We start from the raw sequence: 13,519 nt of genomic DNA on the forward strand, positions 1-13,519 counted from the left end.
TAGCTGAGCCATGCTCTAGAAAGTTCCAAAGAGCTGGTATCTGTGGCCCTTCTATTGACAACCCCACGCTTCTGAGGCTGCCTAGCTTTTCCGGGACTGCAATCTGCCCGACGGTCTTCCGGAAGCTCTTGTGTGTTTTACGTTCACCAGATTCCGTTTCTGTTGCTTGCACGCGAAGGGTCACATGGATGTTCCCTTCCTAGTGAAGAGCCTCCCCCCCTGCCCCCCAAGGAAGCCATCTCAGAGACAGTGGCTCTCAGCACGGGTTTTGCAAGACAAGTCGGGGTTAGCCCTGGGCGGGGCGATGGGCTGAGCATCCCAGCTGGGCAAGAAAAGCGTGCACAGAAGCATGTGTGTCTTCAGGGAGCCTCAAGTATCCTGGTCTGGTTGTTGTGCCCTTAGAATGTCAGAGTCACGACCGTGTGTCCAAGAGTAACTTCCGAGACGGACGGATACGGGAATGCAGGTCAAGGGCACCACCTTCAGGGGACTGAGGGGACTGAGCTCATTCGGAAGGGCCTCCAGGCCCTAGTGGAGGGAGAGGGGTCCTGCACACCGGGCTCCTCCCAGGCTGCGGGCTGGTGGCCACAACTCAGAGCAGCAGGTGGGGGGGGGGCCCTTCCCGACCCCCTGTCTTCCAGCGCCCCCCAGGCTGCTGGCTCACTCCTGGAGACCTGACCGGCCAACCTCACCTCGCCCGGACCCGCTGATGTCCAGCACGGCTGCTGGCAGGTGAGCGCCTACGTCGGGGGACCCCACTTATCAGAGCACAAGCTTTATGTAGTTGGCTTGATTTGCCCCGTTTTTGTTACCTCCAATCCGCAATCCTCAAGGTGGCCTACTTTTATGACTCAGAAGCGTGAAAGGACTTTTGGTTCGGGTGTTTCTACCTTTGTAACAGTAACAACCCGTGTAGTTTTGTGTAATGGACAACCTGATCGTTCTCCTCTTGGGAACGGTATTTCATTTCGCTTTGTTCCGAATGGAGTATCATGGTCCCTCGGGGCTCTGACCCGTCCTGCCTCATTTCCCTGCACATATTTTGTTTTCTGGGTACAGGCCCACCCACTCGCCCCCACCAGCCGGCCCTTCCTCCGGTAAAGTCAAAAAAGAGAGGCTTTGTGTCCTGGTGCTCGACCACTGTGGGTTCACATTTCTGTGGGCTTGAACCTACACGCCCAGGACGGCTTTCCTGCTTTCAAGACCTTACTACCCTCCTGCCACACATATTATTTAACCCCCACCCCCTGGGGTTCACTATATATGGGGTAGAAAACATAAAGTTTATCAAGAAAAGATAAAGTGAGTTACCCGATTTATAGTTTTTATGGCATTTTTCAGAGGTAAACGAACAACACTGTGGCTGACGCCGTATGAACTCATCATCATGTTTCCGACCGCTGCTGGGACTCGTATTTTCCCTGCAGTCCTGTGCTCCACCATCCACACGGAGCCAGACATGGCACAGGTGTAAACACTGGTCTCTGAGCCCAAATTTTATGAGCACTGATGACAGAGCTCGATACATGGTTTCAGATATCTTATCATGCCGCAAAACCATTCATCACCGTGAAAATCTCGGAGTTTACATTTGAGGAAATTGTTAAGGGAATTTCTATTTCAAAAGGTGGCGGCTTCGTTGGATGGGACCGAAGGTTTTCTGCTTTGATTTATGTATTTTCCCCAGAATTATTTTCTTATTTCCGTCAGGTATAAATTTTGCAACAAACTGCTTCCATGGATTTGGATTGTGGTGATAGACCCACGTGCCTATTATCTGGTAAATTCTATTTAATGTCTAGTATCTGAAAGTGCCAAATTATTATTATTATTTTAATGTTTATTTATTTTTGAGAGACAGAGTGCAAGCAGGGGAGGGGCAGAGAAGAGGAAGACAGAACCGGAAGCAAGATCCAGGCTCTGAGCTGTCAGCACAGAGCCGGACGCAGGGCTCGAACCCCCAAACCGTGAGATCGTGACCTGAGCCGAAGTCAGACGCTTAACCGACTGAGCCACCCAGGCGCCCCTGTCCTGACAATTCTATACATTATGCAATGCTCACCCTCATAAATTAGCATGTACGACGTTTCTCCACAGTGGAACTTTTAACTTGCAACGGCGTTTTTAAAGTATTTTGATTTATTATAAAACTTTACAAAAATTTTAAAAAAGGTGGGGAGCACCTGGGTGGCTCAGGGGATTGAGTGCCCATCTCCTGTTTTTTTTCTGCTCAGGTCACGATCTCTGGTTTGTGAGATCGAGCCCCACATCGTGTTCTGCACTGACAGCACGAAGCCTGCTTAGGATTCTCTCTCTCCCTCTCTCTCTGACCCTCTTCTGCTCATGCTCTCTCTCTCTCTCTCAAATAAAATTTTAAAGTAATTTGATTTATTAATGTAATTTGACGAGCTTTCCCCCACATGCTTTATTGTGTATAATCTATTCATAATGTTGTTACATGTTGTCTCGCTGATGGTTACAAATGGTCTTCATTTGCACCAGGGACTTTCTCCCTGCCCATCTGATAAAATAAATGTTTACCACTTTGAGTAACATTTGCATCCGGCAACAGCATCATTAACAACAAAAAACAAGCTTATGTTTCTTGAATCTAACAAGTTGTACCTTTTCATTTCAGGAAAAACAAATTATTTCACCCAGAGTACAGAAAAAGATAGGCTTACTTCGACCTCTCTTTTTCTCCCCAAAGGCAGGAAAGAAAAGGACGGATGGGGGTGAAAACCCAGAAGGGAGAAACCAGCAGGAAAATGGCAGTTATGCATCTTGAGTGGTGGACGTAAGACTGGAGGGGACGAGGGGCAGGCAGTCCCAGGGGGCTGAGTTCTTGCTGGGCCAGGACAGCCAGCCTGGTGGGTTCACAGGGTAGAATGCGGAGGGCCTGGGACCTGCAGAGACATCCCTGGTCTTGGAGGAAGCAGGTGCCGCAGGGAAGCGTGGTGTCAAACCCTCAAGCCCCTCCCCCGCCCCAGCTGCTCCCAGACCATCCTCCCTGGCCCTGGAAATGACTTTTGCCAATTTCAAGAAAAATGAGGGGCTTACTTTTATGGTTAATGATGTAAATGTCGCACGCAAATGTTACCTGAAAGTCATCAACAGTAGAAAGCATTGACATTTTATTAGAATGGTGAATAAACTCCTGGTAAATTGGCCGTGCAAATAAAATTTGCAATCATCAATGAGGAAACATAAAATAACATTATGGATCAGTTACATATGATAAAACATTTGACATATGCTCCTGGGAACAAAAATTATGGAAGGATATTGATAAAGCAAATGAAAAATTTAGAAAAAAAAAAGAAAAACCTACCAGAATCTGCAACCTTTTTCCTGCATCGTTGAAAACAACTGAATATTTTCATACATGATTTATTTAATAACAGAGCTTTAAAAAATATTGATATGGACATGTCACTGCACTGTTAATTTCTGGAATCAACTTTTTTTTAAAAAAATTTTTTAATGTTTATTTATTTTTGACAGAGACAGAGACAGAATGCGAGTGGGTTAGGGGCAGAGAGAGAGGGAGACACAGAAGCAGAAGCAGGCTCCAGGCTCTGAGCTGTCAGTACAGAGCCCGACGCGGGGCTTGAACTCACCAGCTGTGAGATCGTGACCTGAGCCGAAGTCGGACGCTCAACCGACTGAGCCACCCAGGTGCCCCTGGAATCAACTTCCTGAAAAAGAAATTATCTGGCCGAAACGAGCAAACAGTTTTGGGAAGCGTTATTAATCGAGGCAGTAACATTTTAGTTATTACTAACAAAATGCATGGTTTCATAGCTGAGGTATATTGCAGTAATCTGCTGGGGCCCCCACGGCAGAGCGTCGCAGACTGAGCGGCTCAGACAACAGGCATTTATTCCTCTCTATTCTGGAGGCTGGGAGGTGCCGGTGGATTGAGACCTTGGTGAGAACTCTCCCAGCTGCAGGCAGCCGCCTTCTGCTGTGTCCCTTGTTGTCACAGGGGAAGAGAGAGGAAGGAAGCTGTCGGGTGTCAGTTCCTATAAAGACGCTAATCCCGTCACGGGGCCCCACCCTCACGATCTCCGGTAATCCTTCTCACTTCCCAAAGGCCCACCTCCAAATACCATCCCACTTGGGGCTGGGGCTTCCATGTGAATTTGGGGGACACAGTTCAGTCCCATCGCACATTTTTAGCCCCGAAAGGGGATCATTGCGTGGCTGGCGTGCACTGTCTCCCCACATCTGGTGTGTGAAGGGGTGCGTGCCCACGTCCCAGTGCGTCTGGTGTCACATGCGTGCACCTGTGCTTGGAGGCGTGAGGAGTGGTCACAGTTGCACTGCCTGCAGTGACATGAATGTCCTTCCATAGGAGCGTGGATAAACGGGGGTGCACGCCCCCAGCACAGCACCACACACGATTACACAACTGCATCTCGAAAAGGTGATTTCGTGCACAAGAAGGCAAGTCAGGGGGCGCCTGGGGGCTCAGTCGGTTGGGCGTCCGACTTTGGCTCGGATCATGATCTCACGGTTCATGGGTTCAAGCATTGTTTACGGACATACACACGTGCGGCATCTGGATTAACTTCAGTTACATGGAACTTCAGGTTATGGTATTGCTTTGGGAATTCGTTCGTATCATTGAAGTTAATCGAAATCCTACGTATGTATACATGACTGACGTTCCATAAAATAAATAAGATAAACTGAAGAGACAGGACATGCATATGCTGGAAGTTTCTCCATCAAGAAATGGTGTGCATCTCACCATATAATGGTAGATGCTGACAGTTTTCTTCCTTAGGCACCAGACGTTGGCTTTGGGATCCTCTGAGGGCATTTTGTATCGCTTTGCTGCTGCTACTGTTGTCATTGATAGAATCTTCCCCTCAGTATAACTTATACTCTGTGATTGCGGCTGGAGAAAAGCTATTGCTTTCTATCCTTTATTCTAGAAGCTGATCACCTAACGCATTGTAAGGATTTTAAGAGAATTCATCTTAACGTTTTAAGTACATTACTCCATTAACTTCCCGTTGTGGTAATTTTAAAATAATTAAATAAATTAAATTAAATAAATTTAAAATAACTTTGTGTCTTGCTCCTGCTTTATCTATTTTTTAATCTTCCGCATTGGCTGAAACTTCCAGAAAAATGTTAAGTAGTCGTGGCAACAGGCAATTTTGTTTTGTTTCTAACGAAAGTGAGAATATCTCTGAAGTGTGGTTTTGGTTGTTGCTCAAAGGTAGGTCATACTGTCTTCTTTTTAGGTTTCTCGACTTTTTACTTATTATATATTAAATGTTACTAAATTACTTTTGGTAAAATTTTTACCAGAAGCACTTTTTAGTAGACCTTGACTAGACAAGTCAATACAAGTCTGTAACATTTATATGTATCTTTCACAAGATTATCAAAGTTTAAATGCACAATCGGACCACTAGGTGGTGTTGCAGCCCCAATTTTGGACACCTCCCCCCTCCCCCGCCCCCCCCCTCGGGCATCGAATTACTGCTGATTCATTGTTAGGTTAGACCTTTCAAATGTAATCTGATCTTCAAACTATTGTCCTCCTTTTAACTTTCTCCAAAGTGGCCCTGAATTAAGAATATGCTTTGGGGGTTCCTTGCTGGGTCAGTCAGTAAAGCATGCAAGTTTTGATCTGGGAGTCTTGCGTTCAAACCCCACCTTGGGCATAGAAATTCCTTTAAAAAAAAAAAAAAAGAATATACTTTAGAAAGATAATTCTTTTCTCCTCTTTATTTGGTCAGTTTTACGGGGGTATAGTTTACACACAATGAGATGCATCATGTTAAGCACACAGTGCAGAGACTAAGAAAACGGGTATAGTCTTGTAACCAGCCCGCGGTTGTAGGGGAACATTTCCATCACCCCAGTGAGCCCCCTCCTGCCTTTCTGCAGCCAGTTCTCCCTGCGACCACCGGCCACGGATCTGCTTTGCCGCTAGCTTTTCCTCCTCGGTGATTCCACGGCGAGCCTAGCCGTGTGCAGTCCAGTCCGCCTCGGGCTTCTTTCCCATAACAAATTGCTTTTAGGATCCTTTGTGCCGGCAAGCGATTCAGACATTGTTTCTTTTCCTTCTGGAAGGGCGTTCCTCTGCTGGATCTACGACAATTTGTGTATCCATTCACCCCCGGGGGGGGGGGGGCGGGCATCGGGCATTCGCACTGTATCTCGCTTTGGGATATTACGAGTAAGTCTGCACTAAATGTTCACGCCTAATGCTGGTGCTGACACGCGCGTCTTATCCCTCCCGAGAAGGGCACCGCGTCAGCCGATCAGGACGTGCTGCTCTGCACTGTGCTTTTCCAAAGCGGCTGTTTTCCGGTCCTCCTGGCGGTGTCTGCGGGCTCGGGTCTCTTCCCACACCTTCAACGACGCTTTGTATGACGTCTCGTCGCTTCTGTTCTTGTCAATCGTAGTTCACTGTGGCTTTCCTTTGCGTTTCTGTCACGTGAATGACGCTGAGCATTTTTTACTGTCCCCACCGCCGCCCCAGCTACTTTGGTGAACCGCTTGTTCAAATCTTTTGCTCCTTAAAAAAAAATTGGATTATCTTTTTATTATTGAGTTGTAACAGCTCTTTACATATTCTAGATAGAAGGCCTATCTTGTATATTTTACAGACATTTTCCCGCAGTCTATGGCTTGTCTTCTCATTTGGCTTAATGGTGTCTTTTGAAGAGGAAACGTTGTTAATTTTTGACGAAATCTAATTTGCTAAGTTTTAAAATACATGGTTTATGCTTTTGGGGCCCAATTAAGGAATCTTTGCCTAACTCCAGGCGCCCAAGGCTGTCTTCTATTATTTATCTCTGAAGGTTCATACTTCTGGCATTTACATGTGGATCTACGACCCGGTTCAAGGGAGCCTTTCTGGTTCTGTGAGGTAAGGGTTGACTCTAGTTGTTTTGTTTTGATTTTGCATGGTCCTAGCTAACCGTGTCAGCACCGTTCGCTGGCGAGGTGATCATCTCAGAAATTCATCGGTTACCTGAGCAGGTCTGGTTCTCTGATGCCCGGGCACCACAGCGTCTAGACGACTGCTGACTCACGGCTGGTGATTCGGACCCCCAAGTCCAATGTGTGTGTGCCTTCCCCCGCAACCGACAAGCAGCTGGTGTCCTACAGTTCAGCTCAGTTCTGACACCACCTGCCCGAAGGCGGCACCTGATCCCACAGGGTAAAGGCCCGTGCCCGGCACCGTCTTGCAACTGAAATGGAAGTGGCCGGTGGGCAAGTGCGAGCGAGCACACGCTGACCTGACGCTGTTCCGGACCCCTCCCCGCTGACGCCCCCACCACGGGGGGAAGGGGTCCATCCGGCCAGAGGGAATCTGGTCTCATCCGGTGACTCTGTGCGCAGCTGGCATTCCTGTGATGCTCCCAGAGGCATTGTGGCTGGCGCGGCCTGGCGTGGCCAGTGCGGCTGGTGTGGCCCAGGTGGCGGTGTGGCCTGTCCTAGCTGGCTGGAGGACTGGGGCGTGGAGTCCCCCTAGGACGGTTCACAGGAAGGCCGGGAGCGGTGACTCTTGCCGGCTGCACGCGGCTTCCTCACTGGGAAGAGGACTGTGCACCTGTCAGTGCTCCACGGGTGCTGTGTATATAGTGAGTGCATAGTGTTCCTGGAGGGTCCTCAGGTGAACAGCCACAAACCTTTCCGTGTCCGAAGATGGGAGGGGATGTGGCTGCGGCCCACGGAGCCACGTCCCAGGAACGACCCATCGCACAGGTTCTGGACCGTGATTGGCCGTCGACCGAGGGAGAGGCTCTGGGCCGGAGTGCCTGGGCCCTCTGTGCCCCTCCATCCCCCTTCCATGCCTTCGCCCTGCAAACATGCCTGTGCTTCCCAAAGAGCTTCGGAAAGTTTGAGTTAACACTACCGTGTGAAATCACGTCTGTATACATTCAGACTGGGATCACGGAAACTCTCCCCAAATATCACAGCCCTGGAGTTAGAGGGAGACTGTCTCAGCGAGAGAGTTCAGGGTGGAGACACCCCTTGCCCTCAGCCGAAGCCTTCTAGCATTTAAGACACAGTCCAGAAAGTGCTAGACTAGACTTTGTCTTTAAAGTCCACTAGGCCTGCAAAACGCCCCCCAGCGGTGGTGGTGATGCAGCCGGCCCCTGCCCTGGGGGGAGAGGCGTGGACGGTGGGGAGTGGACAGCTGGCCTCAGCCTCAGACTGTCCCTTGGGTGTGACCTGAGGAGCTGCCACTGACCCCAGGGTACAGGGGTCGCCCTGTTACTTCTGCCTACTTTGGCCCCATTTCCAGCAATAAAAGTTCCATCAGGGTGCGTGCTGCACGCAGGGTGAGGGCGGTGTCTTGTGGTGACTTCTGCGTCCCGAGTACGTGGTGGGGGCGTGGGGAGGGAGGCGGCTCTGCTTCCCCTCTCACCCCTGCACGGTTTCCCTACAGGCCTCGCGCTGCAGACGACCCCGGGGTCTGGGCTGCGCTCCTGGCCGGCTGAGCCCGTCTGACGTTGATGTTTGCAATGCTCTCCCCACGGGAGGAAACATCTCTGTCCTCACGTGGTGACAGGGTGCCAAAATGTCCCTCTCGGCTTTTCCCGGGCTGCAGGAGGGAGGGCTGTGGCCCTGGGGGCCCTGCCCGGGGCGGGGGCCCTCTGTCACCCTGCAGAACGCCCCTGGGCTTGGCCGTGTGACCACCGCCAGCTCCAGGGACGCCCCTGAAAGTCCTTTACTCCTCTCGTCGCCTTTGGAGGACCCTTCCTCCCCGAGCCCAGCTTTGATGTGGGGATTGCTGTGAGGCTCCCCGAGCCCAGGGCTTCTCAGATGGGAGCAGGGCAGAAGCCCCTGAGGGGTGTTATGATGCCGGCCTCCTGGCTCACCCTGGGTCCCCCGTCCAGGAGATGGGGGTGCGGATGCCTCCTGGAGAAGTGCCGTCTTCTGCGAATGAACCCCTTTCAGTGTTAGGGCTGGGAGACACTGGGGACACTTGTGCCCCCAGCTTGTGTCCCATGGAACCTGGAGTTTATGGTCCACACAGGGGGCCTGTGGCCAAGTAAGTCTGGGATCCGAGGCGCGCCCAACCTAGGCTTCCTCCAATGGCGCCTCCCAAACTTGCTTAAAAATGGAGCTGGTCAGAAGCCACCGTCCCGTCTGCCCTGGGTAGGGTTCCCCCGGTACTAGTTTGAGAAGCTGCTGCGAGCTCTACTTGTCCCGGGGGCGCCGGCACAGTCTGCCCGCGCGTGGAGAGCCCTGTGCCCATGCTCCCGCGAGCCCCTCCCCCCCCCCCCCGCCGTCACCCATCTAACTCCCGAGCCTCTCCTAGGCGCTTCCCCTCCCCTCCCAGCCCTGCCTCGGCTTCGCAGAGCTCCTGCCTGGGCTGCAGAGGGAGGCGGTGAGGGCCGGCGGGGTCGGGAGGTGCTCGGTGGGTGGTACGCCTCCCCTGCCCCCCTGCATGCGGGACTTCCTGAGGTCCGAGCCCGTGAACACCTCCTTGCACACGGTAGGCGCTCAACTACTGATCGTGGCCGGGGTGGAGCCGGCTGCCTGCCTGCCCTCCCCCTCCTGAGCACAGGGGAGCTCTGGGGCACACGGTCATCCCTTAGGACACCTTACAGAGCTCAGCCATGGCAGGGAGCACCCTCTGGGACTAGGGACGACCCCTGTCCTGCCAGCAGGGAGCACCTGTGTCCTGGAGGAGGGAGGACCCCTGTCTTGGAGGAGGAAGCATCCCTGTACTGGGAGCAGGGAACACTCCTGTCTTGGAAGGTGGGAGCACCCCTGTCCTGGAGGAGGGAGCACCCCTGTCCTGCGAGCAGGGAGCATCCCTGTCCTGCGAGCAGGGAGCACCCTGTCCTGGGAGGAGGGAGTGTCCTATCCTGGGAGCAGGGAGCACCCATGTCATGGGAGGAGGGAAGACCCCTGTCCTGGGAGGAGGGAGTACCCATGTCCTGGGAGGAGGGAGGACCCTTGTCCTGGAGGAGGGGGGAGCACCCCTGTCCTGGGAGGAGGGAACATTCTTGACTGGGAGGAGGGAGCACCCCTGTCCTGGGAGGAGGGAACATTCTTGACTGGGAGGAGAGAGGACCCCTGTCCTGGAGGAGGGAGGACCCCTGTCGTGGGAGGAGGGAGTGTACTATCCTGGGAGCAGGGAGCACCCATGTCCTGGGAGGAGGGAGGACCCCTGTCCTGGGAGGAGGGAGCACCCCTGTCATGGGAGGAGGGAGGACCCCTATCCTGGAGCAGGGAGCACCGATGTCCTGGGAGGAGGGAGGACCCCTGTCCTGGAGGAGGGAGCATCCCTGCCTGGGAGCAGGGAGCACATCTGTCCTGGGAGGAGGGACGACCCCTGTTTTGTAAACAGGGAGCACCCTTGTTCTCTGAGCAGGGAGGATCTCTGAGCTGACCACCCCAGGTGACACTGGGGGTTGAAGAGGGCAGGGCCATGTAGTGGACAGTCTCACTTTCTCAGAGCCAGTCTCCGAAGGCTCCACACACGCATTTCCCCACACACCCCCATGGTTTCTGGGTCACGGGGTCCCAAATGGGTTTGCACTCTGGAAGGTGACAGCGTTTTCTCAACTGCCTGGCAGAGTGGAGTGACTGGGGGTAGCTGGTCTCTGCTGGGCTGACATGTTGTGTTGCAACAACACACGCAGCCACAAACACAAATCATCCCCGGCAGAGGAACATGGTTGCTCAAGCTGCTGTTGTGCCCTGGAGGAGACATGGGGAGGGGGCGACGGGCAGCTTGGGCCATGCGGTTGTCCCTTCCGGCTGGGACTCTGGCGGGACGGCTCTGTGGGAGGAGGGGCCCGGGGCTGCCATTACTATCGAGGGAGGAATCAGACGGAGGTGAACAAGTCAGGGGTGCGCCAGCCCATGGAGCCGCCATCATCTGGCATGTGGGGGACCGTGTGTGTCCCAGATTGGCAGCATTTTGGAGAAAGCTACCTTGTAGATCCCTTCAGGTTTGATATCGTCTAAGAGTTTGTAAGAAAAAATAGTGCGTCAGCTTGTGTCATGTGGCCGCGTAGGGAATTCAGAACGCCGAAGGACGTGGGGCGTCACGGCATCCCTGATTTGAAAGGAAGCAGGTGTCCCAGTCACCGGGCTTCCCCGTGAAGGCTTGGGGCCGTGTCTCAGGGCTGCTGCTCGGAGACAGTCCAGGTCCTGCCCGTGCGTGTGGCAGCATGAACCTGAGATGTGCACGAGGTCTGGAGCGGGGCGGCTAGGATCCCAGCTCCGTCACTAGCTGTGTGACGCCGGTCCTCACTTTTTCCACCTGTACGGCGGGCAGGGGCATCACCACCGACACGTTCCCGGGGGCCGGCTCTGCTCTCTCGATGCGGGTGGTCCACACTGCCTGCGGCAAACACGTGGATGGCAGGACGGGGCCAGGGCTCCCTGCTGCCGGGGCCGCTGCTTCTGCGCACGGTCAACTGTGTGTGGCCAGAGCCCACGGGCTTCCGGGATACACACAAGGGTTTAGATGAAAAGGAAGAGACTGCTTGACTGAGCTCGGAGCTGTATTCTTTCTGACCACTAGATGGCACCACACTCCAATCACGAAACCCCAACAGGCACTAGGTCACGGCTCCTAAGGAGAGCCAGACAGGTTTTCGAAAACTTGTTAGTCTCCTTATCCTTCGTGGACCACACGGTTTGCCCCAAAAGCTCTAGAAAAGGTTTTACAGAGAAGTTTGTCTCTCCCTTCTTCACGACAAGCTCCAGAGCCAGCTGGTCTGAGTTCAAAACCCCACTTTGCCACCTCTCGGCTGTGTGACCTCAGGTAGGTTGCTTGCCCTCTCTGTGCCCAGGGTTCCTCATGTGACAATAGTACCTACCTAACGATCCAGGGATGTTTTTAAAGTGCCTGACCTATAGCCAGCCCTATAAAAAATCTGCTGAATAAAACCGTAACACCAACACCGCTAATGATAGCACACTCGAGATTTGCTTTTTATTTTTATGTATAAAAATGTTTCAAGATTGTATTTTAATGTAACCTCTACCCCCAGCATGGGGTCCGAACGTACAACCTGGAGATCGAGAGTCACGTGTTCTACCGACTGAGCCCGCCAAGGCTCCCGCTCTGTTCTTCTCATGTGGGTGAAATTCAACACTGAAAAACGGAATTGCACGTAGAAGCGTCACTAAAATAACTTGAGTGTATGTAAATATTTTGCATTTTTAGAATTCCAGCTTATGTAAACAGCGGAAGCAATCTTCACAATTTATGGCTGTAACTCACTTCTGGGAAGCAGGCATTTTCGCAAAAGGGAAGTGGAAGAATTTTATCCGTGGCTACTTGCTAACACGGGCGTGGCGGCCACCTGCATGCCTCCGGGAAGGCGCGACCTCGGGTAGGTTTGACGGCTGTCTCTCCTTCGTGCCCTCAGTGCGCATCTGAGACTTTCTCTGGGTCATTCCGGAGTTAACAACCACTTCCCCTCCGCTGCGAACAGAATGGACCGGAGCCCGGTGTCAAGAGGGGCAGCTCGGTCAAAGGTCGTGCCCCCCGCCCCGCCCCGCCTGGAAACACAGCCCCGCGGATGTCTGCCTTGTTGATCTCGTGACAGACATATGGCCAGCATCGCTCCTCTGCGCGATGCCCAGAGCACGAGTCAGGGGGATGGTGGCTGGAGCGGAGTCTCTTCTCCGTGAGAAGTTTGAATTTGTCTGACCTGCGATGGAGTCGCAGAACGTTTAACTGCACAAAAGTACGAAGAAGAGGACGACCCGTCTTTACAATCCCAGCGCTGCACGGTGCAGTCGGGGTTTCTGTTTGGATATTTTGAGTAGCTAGAGTCAGGTGCACTGATGTGCACACGCCCCTGCAGTCACACGGCCCCTTGTCTGAGGTTTCGTCATGTCATGAGATCGTCTCCGGAGCATCTCTTACGACCGCGTAATGTTTCTTTCAGGACCACCTGCTGTATACCACCTGCCTCCTCCGGTGGCTTCCGATTCCCACTGTTAGGAAGGAACGCCCCAGCGAACACTTCCTTGCGATGCACACGTTCTGTCGCCCTTGTTCAGGTGACTGAAGAACTGTGGGTTCGACAGGAGGACAAGCAGGGACTCTCTCAACCTTGAAATCACGCACTAACCTTTTGCTCAAGGTAAAGCTAAGTCGGCAGCAAAACCCGCCTTTGAGCCTGTGGTGCTAACTTCGCCGCCTGAGTATCCAAGGCCCTTTTCTGGGTGCTCACGCACCTGCTCTGAATCGTCCTTCAAACATAAAGGGGGACTTTCCGTTCGGAAGTTGGTGGCCGTACATGCCCAGACTGCGCTGCACGCTATAAGGGCTTCCCGTGTGCTGTTAGAGAAGAGAGTTAAACGCCAGCTCGTCGCCTACGGAGACTAGGCGTGGGGCGGGGGGCAGGGTGGGGGCGTGCCATGTGACGTTTGGGCCAGGTCTGGGGCTCCCACCTACACAAACAAGTCAGAGCGAATTTGTAAGTCATTTTAGAACCCTGCCCCCCAAACAAGAGCGGAGTGTGGGCCAAATGGTGACCTGGCGTGACCTTTAGAAACT

General features: G+C 53.0%; 1 long non-coding RNA gene across 1 annotated transcript; it reads left to right on the forward strand.

Moving 5' to 3' along the window:
• The first annotated feature begins 658 nt into the window (after positions 1 to 658).
• Positions 659 to 2,925, forward strand: LOC122232937. The gene is made up of 3 exons (XR_006210322.1): positions 659 to 732; positions 1,711 to 1,780; positions 2,711 to 2,925. It is a non-coding gene; the product is annotated as an uncharacterized LOC122232937 (long non-coding RNA).
• The last annotated feature ends 10,594 nt before the right edge of the window (positions 2,926 to 13,519 follow it).

The sequence above is a fragment of the Panthera tigris genome, chromosome D4, assembly GCF_018350195.1.
Source record: "Panthera tigris isolate Pti1 chromosome D4, P.tigris_Pti1_mat1.1, whole genome shotgun sequence".
NCBI classification, from domain to species: domain Eukaryota; kingdom Metazoa; phylum Chordata; class Mammalia; order Carnivora; family Felidae; genus Panthera; species Panthera tigris.